Raw genomic sequence first — 15549 nt, 5'->3', positions numbered from 1 at the left:
GTTAATGATGATGATGAATAGTGGGAACCAGTCTGGACAGCACAGAGATGAATACCCCTAGGGGAAAACTAGCCAGTGGCGGATCCAGGGGGGGGGGGTGCGATCACCCCCCCCCTAACAGGGGCTTGCTGCACACTGTGCAGGTCCGTTCAGCAGTGACAGTGTGCTGCCCGGCTGCTCTGATTGTGTTTTAAACACAATCAGAGCAGCGGGACAGCACACTTTCACTGCTGAACGGACCTGCACAGTGTGCAGCCGCCAGCAGCCTTAGAACACAGAAAGGGGGCGGGGCCTAAATCGCCCCCCCTAAAATCGCCCCGGGTAGGGCAAATGTCTGGGTCCGCCCCTGAAACTAGCACCATGGTTTTGGCACTGGGGCTCCTTGCACCCACAGTGGGCTGCAGGGGTAGTAATAACATACTTGTGCACTGCCCCGGGATGTCCGGGGGGCTACGGAATTTCCCGGAGAAGCAGGCACACTCCAGGATCTCGACTGAGATGGGATGACGTAACTCGTGAATGTCTGTTATTTAATACCGGGGGGGGGGGGGGGGGCAGGCCTGTGGTGACACAAAGGTGTTACCACGCCCCCTCAAACACTGGCACCTGACCCCCCCTCAGGCCTCTCCAGGAGGGGACATAATAAAAGTTGGTAAATATGAGTAATAAGTTAAAGCGTATAAAGATATTAGTTTACTTTGTGGCACTACAAATCACAGCAAACGCTAGCAGCCATTAACTGCTTTGGTAGAACTACATGCTTGTAGAACTACAAGCATCAGCATGCCCCACTGAGACACACTGTGATAAAAGTATTCTATTCTAAATACTCACCCATTCCCTCATTGCCAGCCTGACTCCACACGTAAATTCTTAGAGGGACTTTCTGCTCCTCTTGAGGACATGTACATAGGCAGAAGAAGGGACTATACAACCTGTGGGGGGGCCCTGATGACAGGGCACAACTGGAGGGCGAGAACATGCATGTAATTAGAAATAATAAATATATATACATGTATTTCAAATAATAAATGCACATATGTTGTGCTGAGAAGACGTATATGGTGGGGTCTGCATGTTTTGGGGGGTGGGGGCATGACCAGGGTTTTATTATCCAGTAGGGTGCAAGGCTTTAAGAGGGGGGGTGGGCCGGGGCAAAATTGTGACAGAGAAACGTTAAACTTATAATCTAAGATAATAGTTGTTCTTCAAAGTAAAAAAGGAAACGTGAAAGATAAATGTAGTAAGGTTTTAATCTTGATCAGGGGCAAACGCAGGATTTGTAGAGGGGGGGTTTCCACACCAGTGGGCGTGACCAGCATGCATGGGGCGTAGCTATATTATTAGACAGTGCTTGGCTGCTCTCCAGCTCTTCCTATCCCCATAATATACAGGGGCAATGCTGCGTGCACTACTGTTAGGTTAGGCTCTCCCTTTTCAAGCAGAGCTGTGTGAAGCGGGGGCAGGGTCCAGCCACCTCAATTATACCGTGCCCCAGGCTTGGAGGGGGGTTTCCTGGCAGTAGGAAACACCCCTTCGGTTTGCCTATGTTGATGTGATCCCATGGTAAAGGGTGAAGACAATGAGTCATCCTTGGTCGGGCACTTGAGGGTAAGTGTTTAGGTGAGACAAGGAAGTTGACCTTGAACCTGTAATCAGACCCTGAACATGTCCGTTATAAGAAACTGACAGACTCAGGAGCAGTTCTGCCATATGTCCCAAAGAATAATGTGGGAGGAGCGAGTATCCCGCCACTCCGCTGGCTCAGCCAATCAACACACAGCTTGCGGATCCAAGCGTCCTCGGTGCTCTTCAGATCCAACGAGTTGGGACCAAGAGATTAAAGTATGAAGTAACGGGAGAAACGTTTCACAAAGAGGGGCAGGAAACAGAGAAGACATAGTGATAGATGTGACTGGAAAAATGGAGACAGAAGGGGAATAAAGATAATCAATAATAGAGTAAAGAATAGGAACAACAGACAGATACAGAGCAATATAGAGGAAAGGGGGTAAGGAGATGAGGGGGAATGTAAAGAAAGATAAAAGTGGGGAATAAAGGATAGAGGGAAAGACAGAAAAGTGGAAACAACCGACAAATTAAGGGGGATATAGAGGAAAGGGGGTAAGGACAGCAGAGGAGGGGAAGGCAAAAACATAATGGGGGAGATAAAGAAAACGGGGTACAGATGAAAAAAGTGGAATTCACATGGGAGCGAAGGTACTGAAGATATTATGAGTTACATAAAGATATTTTGAGGTGTAAAGTGGGTGATAGTATAGTAAAGTGTTAGGAGTGCTAAAGAGCGTTAAAAGTGGGAGAGAGGACCGATGAGACCATTAGAGTCTCACCTGGACCAATACAGAACTTCAGGGAACGGTGAAAGACTCGTGGTCAGGAGGACCTCAGTAACCACCCGTGTCGGGAGAACTGGACACCAGAGGTCGGGTGGTCCAGAAGTTGGCCGAACATATAAGTGACAGAAAGCCAACCAAACACACTGCGGTGTACACTCCCCATACTTGGGTTGTCATTTACAAGTCCTGGTCAGGTAAAGTCATACAGATTGTTCACTCTTAAGATACTCATTCCTGAGTTGCTTTGTTCCTGAGTCTAGTCTTAACATCCGCCATCTTCCTGGGGTCTACTAGCGGTCGGGAAGTCCTCAATGTGAAGCGATATTGAGATGCGGTGATAGGAAACTAATACAGTTAGTTGTCGAGTTGCAGATTTTTGAGCATGGACATCACTGGCATGTTATAATTTCTGCTGGACTTCACCAGCTACAAAATCCACTGTCACCAATGGTGGAGTAGTGGCACATTTTAATGCAAGTTGATTTGTTGCATATACTGTACATGTATTATACATCTGTCACTCTCTGTATACTAGTATATATTACTGTACCTGTTATTACCATCCTATACTGTACATGTATTATACACCTGTCACTCTCTGTATACTAGTATACATTACTGTACCTGTTATTACCATCATATAGTGTACATGTATTATACACCTGTCACTCTCTGTATACTAGTATACATTACTGTACCTGTTATTACCATCATCATATACTGTACGTGTATTATACACCTGTCACTCTCTGTATACTAGTATACATTACTGTAACTGTTATTACCATCATCATATACTGTACATGTATTATACACCTGTCACTCTCTGTGTACTAGTATACATTACTGTACCTGTTATTACCATCATATACTGTACATGTATTATACACCGGTCACTCTCTGTATACTAGTATACATTACTGTATCTGTTATTATCATCATCATATACTGTACATGTATTATACATCTGTCACTCTCTGTATACTAGTATACATTACTGTACCTGTTATTACTATCATCATATACTGTACATGTATTATACACCTGTCACTCTCTGTATACTAGTATACATTACTGTACCTGTTATTACCATCATCATATACTGTACATGTATTATACACCTGTCACTCTCTGTATACTAGTATACATTACTGTACATGTTATTACCATCATCATATACTGTACATGTATTATACACCTGTCACTCTCTGTATACTAGTATACATTACTGTACATGTTATTACCATCATCATATACTGTACATGTATTATACACCTGTCACTCTCTGTATACTAGTATACATTACTGTACCTGTTATTACCATCATATACTGTACGTGTATTATACACCTGTCACTCTCTGTATACTAGTATACATTACTGTACCTGTTATTACCATCATATACTGTACATGTATTATACACCTGTCACTCTCTGTATACTAGTATACATTACTGTACATGTTATTACCATCATATAGTGTACATGTATTATACACCGGTCACTCTCTGTATACTAGTATACATTACTTTACCTGTTATTACCATCATCATATACTGTACATGTATTATACACCTGTCACTCTCTGTATACTAGTATACATTACTGTACATGTTATTACCATCATCATATACTGTACATGTATTATACACCTGTCACTCTCTGTATACTAGTATACATTACTGTACCTGTTATTACCATCATATACTGTACGTGTATTATACACCTGTCACTCTCTGTATACTAGTATACATTACTGTACCTGTTATTACCATCATATAGTGTACATGTATTATACACCGGTCACTCTCTGTATACTAGTATACATTACTTTACCTGTTATTACCATCATCATATACTGTACATGTATTATACACCTGTCACTCTCTGTATACTAGTATACATTACTGTACCTGTTATTACCATCATCATATACTGTACATGTATTATACACCTGTCACTCTCTGTATACTAGTATACATTACTGTACCTGTTATTACCATCATATACTGTACGTGTATTATACACCTGTCACTCTCTGTATACTAGTATACATTACTGTACCTGTTATTACCATCATATAGTGTACATGTATTATACACCGGTCACTCTCTGTATACTAGTATACATTACTTTACCTGTTATTACCATCATCATATACTGTACATGTATTATACACCTGTCACTCTCTGTATACTAGTATACATTACTGTACCTGTTATTACCATCATATACTGTACATGTATTATACACCTGTCACTCTTTGTATACTAGTATACATTACTGTACCTGTTATTACCATCATATAGTGTACATGTATTATACACCGGTCACTCTCTGTATACTAGTATACATTACTGTACCTGTTATTACCATCATCATATACTGTACATGTATTATACACCTGTCACTCTCTGTATACTAGTATACATTACTGTACCTGTTATTACCATCATATAGTGTACATGTATTATACACCGGTCACTCTCTGTATACTAGTATACATTACTTTACCTGTTATTACCATCATCATATACTGTACATGTATTATACACCTGTCACTCTCTGTATACTAGTATACATTACTGTACATGTTATTACCATCATCATATACTGTACATGTATTATACACCTGTCACTCTCTGTATACTAGTATACATTACTGTACCTGTTATTACCATCATATAGTGTACATGTATTATACACCTGTCACTCTCTGTATACTAGTATACATTACTGTACCTGTTATTACCATCATATACTGTACATGTATTATACACCTGTCACTCTCTGTATACTAGTATACATTACTGTACCTGTTATTACCATCATATAGTGTACATGTATTATACACCGGTCACTCTCTGTATACTAGTATACATTACTTTACCTGTTATTACCATCATCATATACTGTACATGTATTATACACCTGTCACTCTCTGTATACTAGTATACATTACTGTACATGTTATTACCATCATCATATACTGTACATGTATTATACACCTGTCACTCTCTGTATACTAGTATACATTACTGTACCTGTTATTACCATCATATACTGTACGTGTATTATACACCTGTCACTCTCTGTATACTAGTATACATTACTGTACCTGTTATTACCATCATATAGTGTACATGTATTATACACCGGTCACTCTCTGTATACTAGTATACATTACTTTACCTGTTATTACCATCATCATATACTGTACATGTATTATACACCTGTCACTCTCTGTATACTAGTATACATTACTGTACCTGTTATTACCATCATCATATACTGTACATGTATTATACACCTGTCACTCTCTGTATACTAGTATACATTACTGTACCTGTTATTACCATCATATACTGTACGTGTATTATACACCTGTCACTCTCTGTATACTAGTATACATTACTGTACCTGTTATTACCATCATATAGTGTACATGTATTATACACCGGTCACTCTCTGTATACTAGTATACATTACTTTACCTGTTATTACCATCATCATATACTGTACATGTATTATACACCTGTCACTCTCTGTATACTAGTATACATTACTGTACCTGTTATTACCATCATATACTGTACATGTATTATACACCTGTCACTCTCTGTATACTAGTATACATTACTGTACCTGTTATTACCATCATATAGTGTACATGTATTATACACCGGTCACTCTCTGTATACTAGTATACATTACTGTACCTGTTATTACCATCATCATATACTGTACATGTATTATACACCTGTCACTCTCTGTATACTAGTATACATTACTGTACCTGTTATTACCATCATATAGTGTACATGTATTATACACCGGTCACTCTCTGTATACTAGTATACATTACTTTACCTGTTATTACCATCATCATATACTGTACATGTATTATACACCTGTCACTCTCTGTATACTAGTATACATTACTGTACATGTTATTACCATCATCATATACTGTACATGTATTATACACCTGTCACTCTCTGTATACTAGTATACATTACTGTACCTGTTATTACCATCATATACTGTACGTGTATTATACACCTGTCACTCTCTGTATACTAGTATACATTACTGTACCTGTTATTACCATCATATACTGTACATGTATTATACACCTGTCACTCTCTGTATACTAGTATACATTACTGTACCTGTTATTACCATCATATAGTGTACATGTATTATACACCTGTCACTCTCTGTATACTAGTATACATTACTTTACCTGTTATTACCATCATCATATACTGTACATGTATTATACACCTGTCAATCTCTGTATACTAGTATACATTACTGTACATGTTATTACCATCATCATATACTGTACATGTATTATACACCTGTCACTCTCTGTATACTAGTATACATTACTGTACCTGTTATTACCATCATATAGTGTACATGTATTATACACCGGTCACTCTCTGTATACTAGTATACATTACTTTACCTGTTATTACCATCATTATATACTGTACATGTATTATACACCTGTCACTCTCTGTATACTAGTATACATTACTGTACCTGTTATTACCATCATCATATACTGTACATGTATTATACACCTGTCACTCTCTGTATACTAGTATACATTACTGTACCTGTTATTACCATCATATACTGTACGTGTATTATACACCTGTCACTCTCTGTATACTAGTATACATTACTGTACCTGTTATTACCATCATATAGTGTACATGTATTATACACCGGTCACTCTCTGTATACTAGTATACATTACTTTACCTGTTATTACCATCATCATATACTGTACATGTATTATACACCTGTCACTCTCTGTATACTAGTATACATTACTGTACCTGTTATTACCATCATATACTGTACATGTATTATACACCTGTCACTCTCTGTATACTAGTATACATTACTGTACCTGTTATTACCATCATATAGTGTACATGTATTATACACCGGTCACTCTCTGTATACTAGTATACATTACTGTACCTGTTATTACCATCATCATATACTGTACATGTATTATACACCTGTCACTCTCTGTATACTAGTATACATTACTGTACCTGTTATTACCATCATATAGTGTACATGTATTATACACCGGTCACTCTCTGTATACTAGTATACATTACTTTACCTGTTATTACCATCATCATATACTGTACATGTATTATACATCTGTCACTCTCTGTATACTAGTATACATTACTGTACCTGTTATTACTATCATCATATACTGTACATGTATTATACACCTGTCACTCTCTGTATACTAGTATACATTACTGTACCTGTTATTACCATCATCATATACTGTACATGTATTATACACCTGTCACTCTCTGTATACTAGTATACATTACTGTACATGTTATTACCATCATCATATACTGTACATGTATTATACACCTGTCACTCTCTGTATACTAGTATACATTACTGTACATGTTATTACCATCATCATATACTGTACATGTATTATACACCTGTCACTCTCTGTATACTAGTATACATTACTGTACCTGTTATTACCATCATATACTGTACGTGTATTATACACCTGTCACTCTCTGTATACTAGTATACATTACTGTACCTGTTATTACCATCATATACTGTACATGTATTATACACCTGTCACTCTCTGTATACTAGTATACAATACTGTACCTGTTATTACCATCATATAGTGTACATATATTATACACCGGTCACTCTCTGTATACTAGTATACATTACTTTACCTGTTATTACCATCATCATATACTGTACATGTATTATACACCTGTCACTCTCTGTATACTAGTATACATTACTGTACATGTTATTACCATCATCATATACTGTACATGTATTATACACCTGTCACTCTCTGTATACTAGTATACATTACTGTACCTGTTATTACCATCATATACTGTACGTGTATTATACACCTGTCACTCTCTGTATACTAGTATACATTACTGTACCTGTTATTACCATCATATACTGTACATGTATTATACACCTGTCACTCTCTGTATACTAGTATACATTACTGTACCTGTTATTACCATCATATAGTGTACATGTATTATACACCGGTCACTCTCTGTATACTAGTATACATTACTGTATCTGTTATTATCATCATCATATACTGTACATGTATTATACATCTGTCACTCTCTGTATACTAGTATACATTACTGTACCTGTTATTACTATCATCATATACTGTACATGTATTATACACCTGTCACTCTCTGTATACTAGTATACATTACTGTACCTGTTATTACCATCATCATATACTGTACATGTATTATACACCTGTCACTCTCTGTATACTAGTATACATTACTGTACATGTTATTACCATCATCATATACTGTACATGTATTATACACCTGTCACTCTCTGTATACTAGTATACATTACTGTACATGTTATTACCATCATCATATACTGTACATGTATTATACACCTGTCACTCTCTGTATACTAGTATACATTACTGTACCTGTTATTACCATCATATAGTGTACATGTATTATACACCGGTCACTCTCTGTATACTAGTATACATTACTGTATCTGTTATTATCATCATCATATACTGTACATGTATTATACATCTGTCACTCTCTGTATACTAGTATACATTACTGTACCTGTTATTACTATCATCATATACTGTACATGTATTATACACCTGTCACTCTCTGTATACTAGTATACATTACTGTACCTGTTATTACCATCATCATATACTGTACATGTATTATACACCTGTCACTCTCTGTATACTAGTATACATTACTGTACATGTTATTACCATCATCATATACTGTACATGTATTATACACCTGTCACTCTCTGTATACTAGTATACATTACTGTACATGTTATTACCATCATCATATACTGTACATGTATTATACACCTGTCACTCTCTGTATACTAGTATACATTACTGTAACTGTTATTACCATCATATACTGTACGTGTATTATACACCTGTCACTCTCTGTATACTAGTATACATTACTGTACCTGTTATTACCATCATATACTGTACGTGTATTATACACCTGTCACTCTCTGTATACTAGTATACATTACTGTACCTGTTATTACCATCATATACTGTACGTGTATTATACACCTGTCACTCTCTGTATACTAGTATACATTACTGTACCTGTTATTACCATCATATAGTGTACATGTATTATACACCGGTCACTCTCTGTATACTAGTATACATTACTTTACCTGTTATTACCATCATCATATACTGTACATGTATTATACACCTGTCACTCTCTGTATACTAGTATACATTACTGTACCTGTTATTACCATCATCATATACTGTACATGTATTATACACCTGTCACTCTCTGTATACTAGTATACATTACTGTACCTGTTATTACCATCATATACTGTACGTGTATTATACACCTGTCACTCTCTGTATACTAGTATACATTACTGTACCTGTTATTACCATCATATAGTGTACATGTATTATACACCGGTCACTCTCTGTATACTAGTATACATTACTTTACCTGTTATTACCATCATCATATACTGTACATGTATTATACACCTGTCACTCTCTGTATACTAGTATACATTACTGTACCTGTTATTACCATCATATACTGTACATGTATTATACACCTGTCACTCTCTGTATACTAGTATACATTACTGTACCTGTTATTACCATCATATAGTGTACATGTATTATACACCGGTCACTCTCTGTATACTAGTATACATTACTTTACCTGTTATTACCATCATCATATACTGTACATGTATTATACACCTGTCACTCTCTGTATACTAGTATACATTACTGTACATGTTATTACCATCATCATATACTGTACATGTATTATACACCTGTCACTCTCTGTATACTAGTATACATTACTGTACCTGTTATTACCATCATATACTGTACGTGTATTATACACCTGTCACTCTCTGTATACTAGTATACATTACTGTACCTGTTATTACCATCATATACTGTACATGTATTATACACCTGTCACTCTCTGTATACTAGTATACATTACTGTACCTGTTATTACCATCATATAGTGTACATGTATTATACACCTGTCACTCTCTGTATACTAGTATACATTACTTTACCTGTTATTACCATCATCATATACTGTACATGTATTATACACCTGTCACTCTCTGTATACTAGTATACATTACTGTACATGTTATTACCATCATCATATACTGTACATGTATTATACACCTGTCACTCTCTGTATACTAGTATACATTACTGTACCTGTTATTACCATCATATAGTGTACATGTATTATACACCGGTCACTCTCTGTATACTAGTATACATTACTTTACCTGTTATTACCATCATCATATACTGTACATGTATTATACACCTGTCACTCTCTGTATACTAGTATACATTACTGTACCTGTTATTACCATCATCATATACTGTACATGTATTATACACCTGTCACTCTCTGTATACTAGTATACATTACTGTACCTGTTATTACCATCATATACTGTACATGTATTATACACCTGTCACTCTCTGTATACTAGTATACATTACTGTACCTGTTATTACCATCATATAGTGTACATGTATTATACACCGGTCACTCTCTGTATACTAGTATACATTACTTTACCTGTTATTACCATCATCATATACTGTACATGTATTATACACCTGTCACTCTCTGTATACTAGTATACATTACTGTACATGTTATTACCATCATCATATACTGTACATGTATTATACACCTGTCACTCTCTGTATACTAGTATACATTACTGTACCTGTTATTACCATCATATAGTGTACATGTATTATACACCGGTCACTCTCTGTATACTAGTATACATTACTTTACCTGTTATTACCATCATCATATACTGTGCATGTATTATACACCTGTCACTCTCTGTATACTAGTATACATTACTGTACCTGTTATTACCATCATATACTGTACATGTATTATACACCTGTCACTCTCTGTATACTAGTATACATTACTGTACCTGTTATTACCATCATATAGTGTACATGTATTATACACCGGTCACTCTCTGTATACTAGTATACATTACTGTACCTGTTATTACCATCATCATATACTGTACATGTATTATACACCTGTCACTCTCTGTATACTAGTATACATTACTGTACCTGTTATTACCATCATATAGTGTACATGTATTATACACCGGTCACTCTCTGTATACTAGTATACATTACTTTACCTGTTATTACCATCAGCATATACTGTACATGTATTATACATCTGTCACTCTCTGTATACTAGTATACATTACTTTACCTGTTATTACTATCATCATATACTGTACATGTATTATACACCTGTCACTCTCTGTATACTAGTATACATTACTGTACCTGTTATTACCATCATCATATACTGTACATGTATTATACACCTGTCACTCTCTGTATACTAGTATACATTACTGTACATGTTATTACCATCATCATATACTGTACATGTATTATACACCTGTCACTCTCTGTATAGTAGTATACATTACTGTACATGTTATTACCATCATCATATACTGTACATGTTTATACACCTGTCACTCTCTGTATACTAGTATACATTACTGTACCTGTTATTACCATCATATACTGTACGTGTATTATACACCTGTCACTCTCTGTATACTAGTATACATTACTGTACCTGTTATTACCATCATATACTGTACATGTATTATACACCTGTCACTCTCTGTATACTAGTATACAATACTGTACCTGTTATTACCATCATATAGTGTACATATATTATACACCGGTCACTCTCTGTATACTAGTATACATTACTTTACCTGTTATTACCATCATCATATACTGTACATGTAGTATACACCTGTCACTCTCTGTATACTAGTATACATTACTGTACATGTTATTACCATCATCATATACTGTACATGTATTATACACCTGTCACTCTCTGTATACTAGTATACATTACTGTACCTGTTATTACCATCATATACTGTACGTGTATTATACTCCTGTCACTCTCTGTATACTAGTATACATTACTGTACCTGTTATTACCATCATATACTGTACATGTATTATACACCTGTCACTCTCTGTATACTAGTATACATTACTGTACCTGTTATTACCATCATATAGTGTACATGTATTATACACCGGTCACTCTCTGTATACTAGTATACATTACTTTACCTGTTATTACATCATCATATACTGTACATGTATTATACACCTGTCACTCTCTGTATACTAGTATACATTACTGTACATGTTATTACCATCATCATATACTGTACATGTATTATACACCTGTCACTCTCTGTATACTAGTATACATTACTGTACCTGTTATTACCATCATAGAGTGTACATGTATTATACACCGGTCACTCTCTGTATACTAGTATACATTACTTTACCTGTTATTACCATCATCATATACTGTACATGTATTATACACCTGTCACTCTCTGTATACTAGTATACATTACTGTACCTGTTATTACCATCATCATATACTGTACATGTATTATACACCTGTCACTCTCTGTATACTAGTATACATTACTGTACCTGTTATTACCATCATATACTGTACGTGTATTATACACCTGTCACTCTCTGTATACTAGTATACATTACTGTACCTGTTATTACCATCATATAGTGTACATGTATTATACACCGGTCACTCTCTGTATACTAGTATACATTACTTTACCTGTTATTACCATCATCATATACTGTACATGTATTATACATCTGTCACTCTCTGTATACTAGTATACATTACTGTACCTGTTATTACCATCATATACTGTACATGTATTATACACCTGTCACTCTCTGTATACTAGTATACATTACTGTACCTGTTATTACCATCATATAGTGTACATGTATTATACACCGGTCACTCTCTGTATACTAGTATACATTACTGTACCTGTTATTACCATCATCATATACTGTACATGTATTATACACCTGTCACTCTCTGTATACTAGTATACATTACTGTACCTGTTATAACCATCATATAGTGTACATGTATTATACACCGGTCACTCTCTGTATACTAGTATACATTACTTTACCTGTTATTACCATCATCATATACTGTACATGTATTATACACCTGTCACTCTCTGTATACTAGTATACATTACTGTACATGTTATTACCATCATCATATACTGTACATGTATTATACACCTGTCACTCTCTGTATACTAGTATACATTACTGTACCTGTTATTACCATCATATACTGTACGTGTATTATACACCTGTCACTCTCTGTATACTAGTATACATTACTGTACCTGTTATTACCATCATATACTGTACATGTATTATACACCTGTCACTCTCTGTATACTAGTATACATTACTGTACCTGTTATTACCATCATATAGTGTACATGTATTATACACCTGTCACTCTCTGTATACTAGTATACATTACTTTACCTGTTATTACCATCATCATATACTGTACATGTATTATACACCTGTCACTCTCTGTATACTAGTATACATTACTGTACATGTTATTACCATCATCATATACTGTACATGTATTATACACCTGTCACTCTCTGTATACTAGTATACATTACTGTACCTCTTATTACCATCATATACTGTACGTGTATTATACACCTGTCACTCTCTGTATACTAGTATACATTACTGTACCTGTTATTACCATCATATAGTGTACATGTATTATACACCGGTCACTCTCTGTATACTAGTATACATTACTTTACCTGTTATTACCATCATCATATACTGTACATGTATTATACACCTGTCACTCTCTGTATACTAGTATACATTACTGTACCTGTTATTACCATCATCATATACTGTACATGTATTATACACCTGTCACTCTCTGTATACTAGTATACATTACTGTACCTGTTATTACCATCATATACTGTACGTGTATTATACACCTGTCACTCTCTGTATACTAGTATACATTACTGTACCTGTTATTACCATCATATAGTGTACATGTATTATACACCGGTCACTCTCTGTATACTAGTATACATTACTTTACCTGTTATTACCATCATCATATACTGTACATGTATTATACACCTGTCACTCTCTGTATACTAGTATACATTACTGTACCTGTTATTACCATCATATACTGTACATGTATTATACACCTGTCACTCTTTGTATACTAGTATACATTACTGTACCTGTTATTACCATCATATAGTGTACATGTATTATACACCGGTCACTCTCTGTATACTAGTATACATTACTGTACCTGTTATTACCATCAACATATACTGTACATGTATTATACACCTGTCACTCTCTGTATACTAGTATACATTACTGTACCTGTTATTACCATCATATAGTGTACATGTATTATACACCGGTCACTCTCTGTATACTAGTATACATTACTTTACCTGTTATTACCATCATCATATACTGTACATGTATTATACACCTGTCACTCTCTGTATACTAGTATACATTACTGTACATGTTATTACCATCATCATATACTGTACATGTATTATACACCTGTCACTCTCTGTATACTAGTATACATTACTGTACCTGTTATTACCATCATATAGTGTACATGTATTATACACCTGTCACTCTCTGTATACTAGTATACATTACTGTACCTGTTATTACCATCATATACTGTACATGTATTATACACCTGTCACTCTCTGTATACTAGTATACATTACTGTACCTGTTATTACCATCATATAGTGTACATGTATTATACACCGGTCACTCTCTGTATACTAGTATACATTACTTTACCTGTTATTACCATCATCATATACTGTACATGTATTATACACCTGTCACTCTCTGTATACTAGTATACATTACTGTACATGTTATTACCATCATCATATACTGTACATGTATTATACACCTGTCACTCTCTGTATACTAGTATACATTACTGTACCTGTTATTACCATCATATACTGTACGTGTATTATACACCTGTCACTCTCTGTATACTAGTATACATTACTGTACCTGTTATTACCATCATATAGTGTACATGTATTAT

The sequence above is a fragment of the Mixophyes fleayi genome, chromosome 3, assembly GCF_038048845.1.
Source record: "Mixophyes fleayi isolate aMixFle1 chromosome 3, aMixFle1.hap1, whole genome shotgun sequence".
NCBI lineage: Eukaryota > Metazoa > Chordata > Amphibia > Anura > Limnodynastidae > Mixophyes > Mixophyes fleayi.
This window is presented reverse-complemented; position numbering follows the sequence as displayed.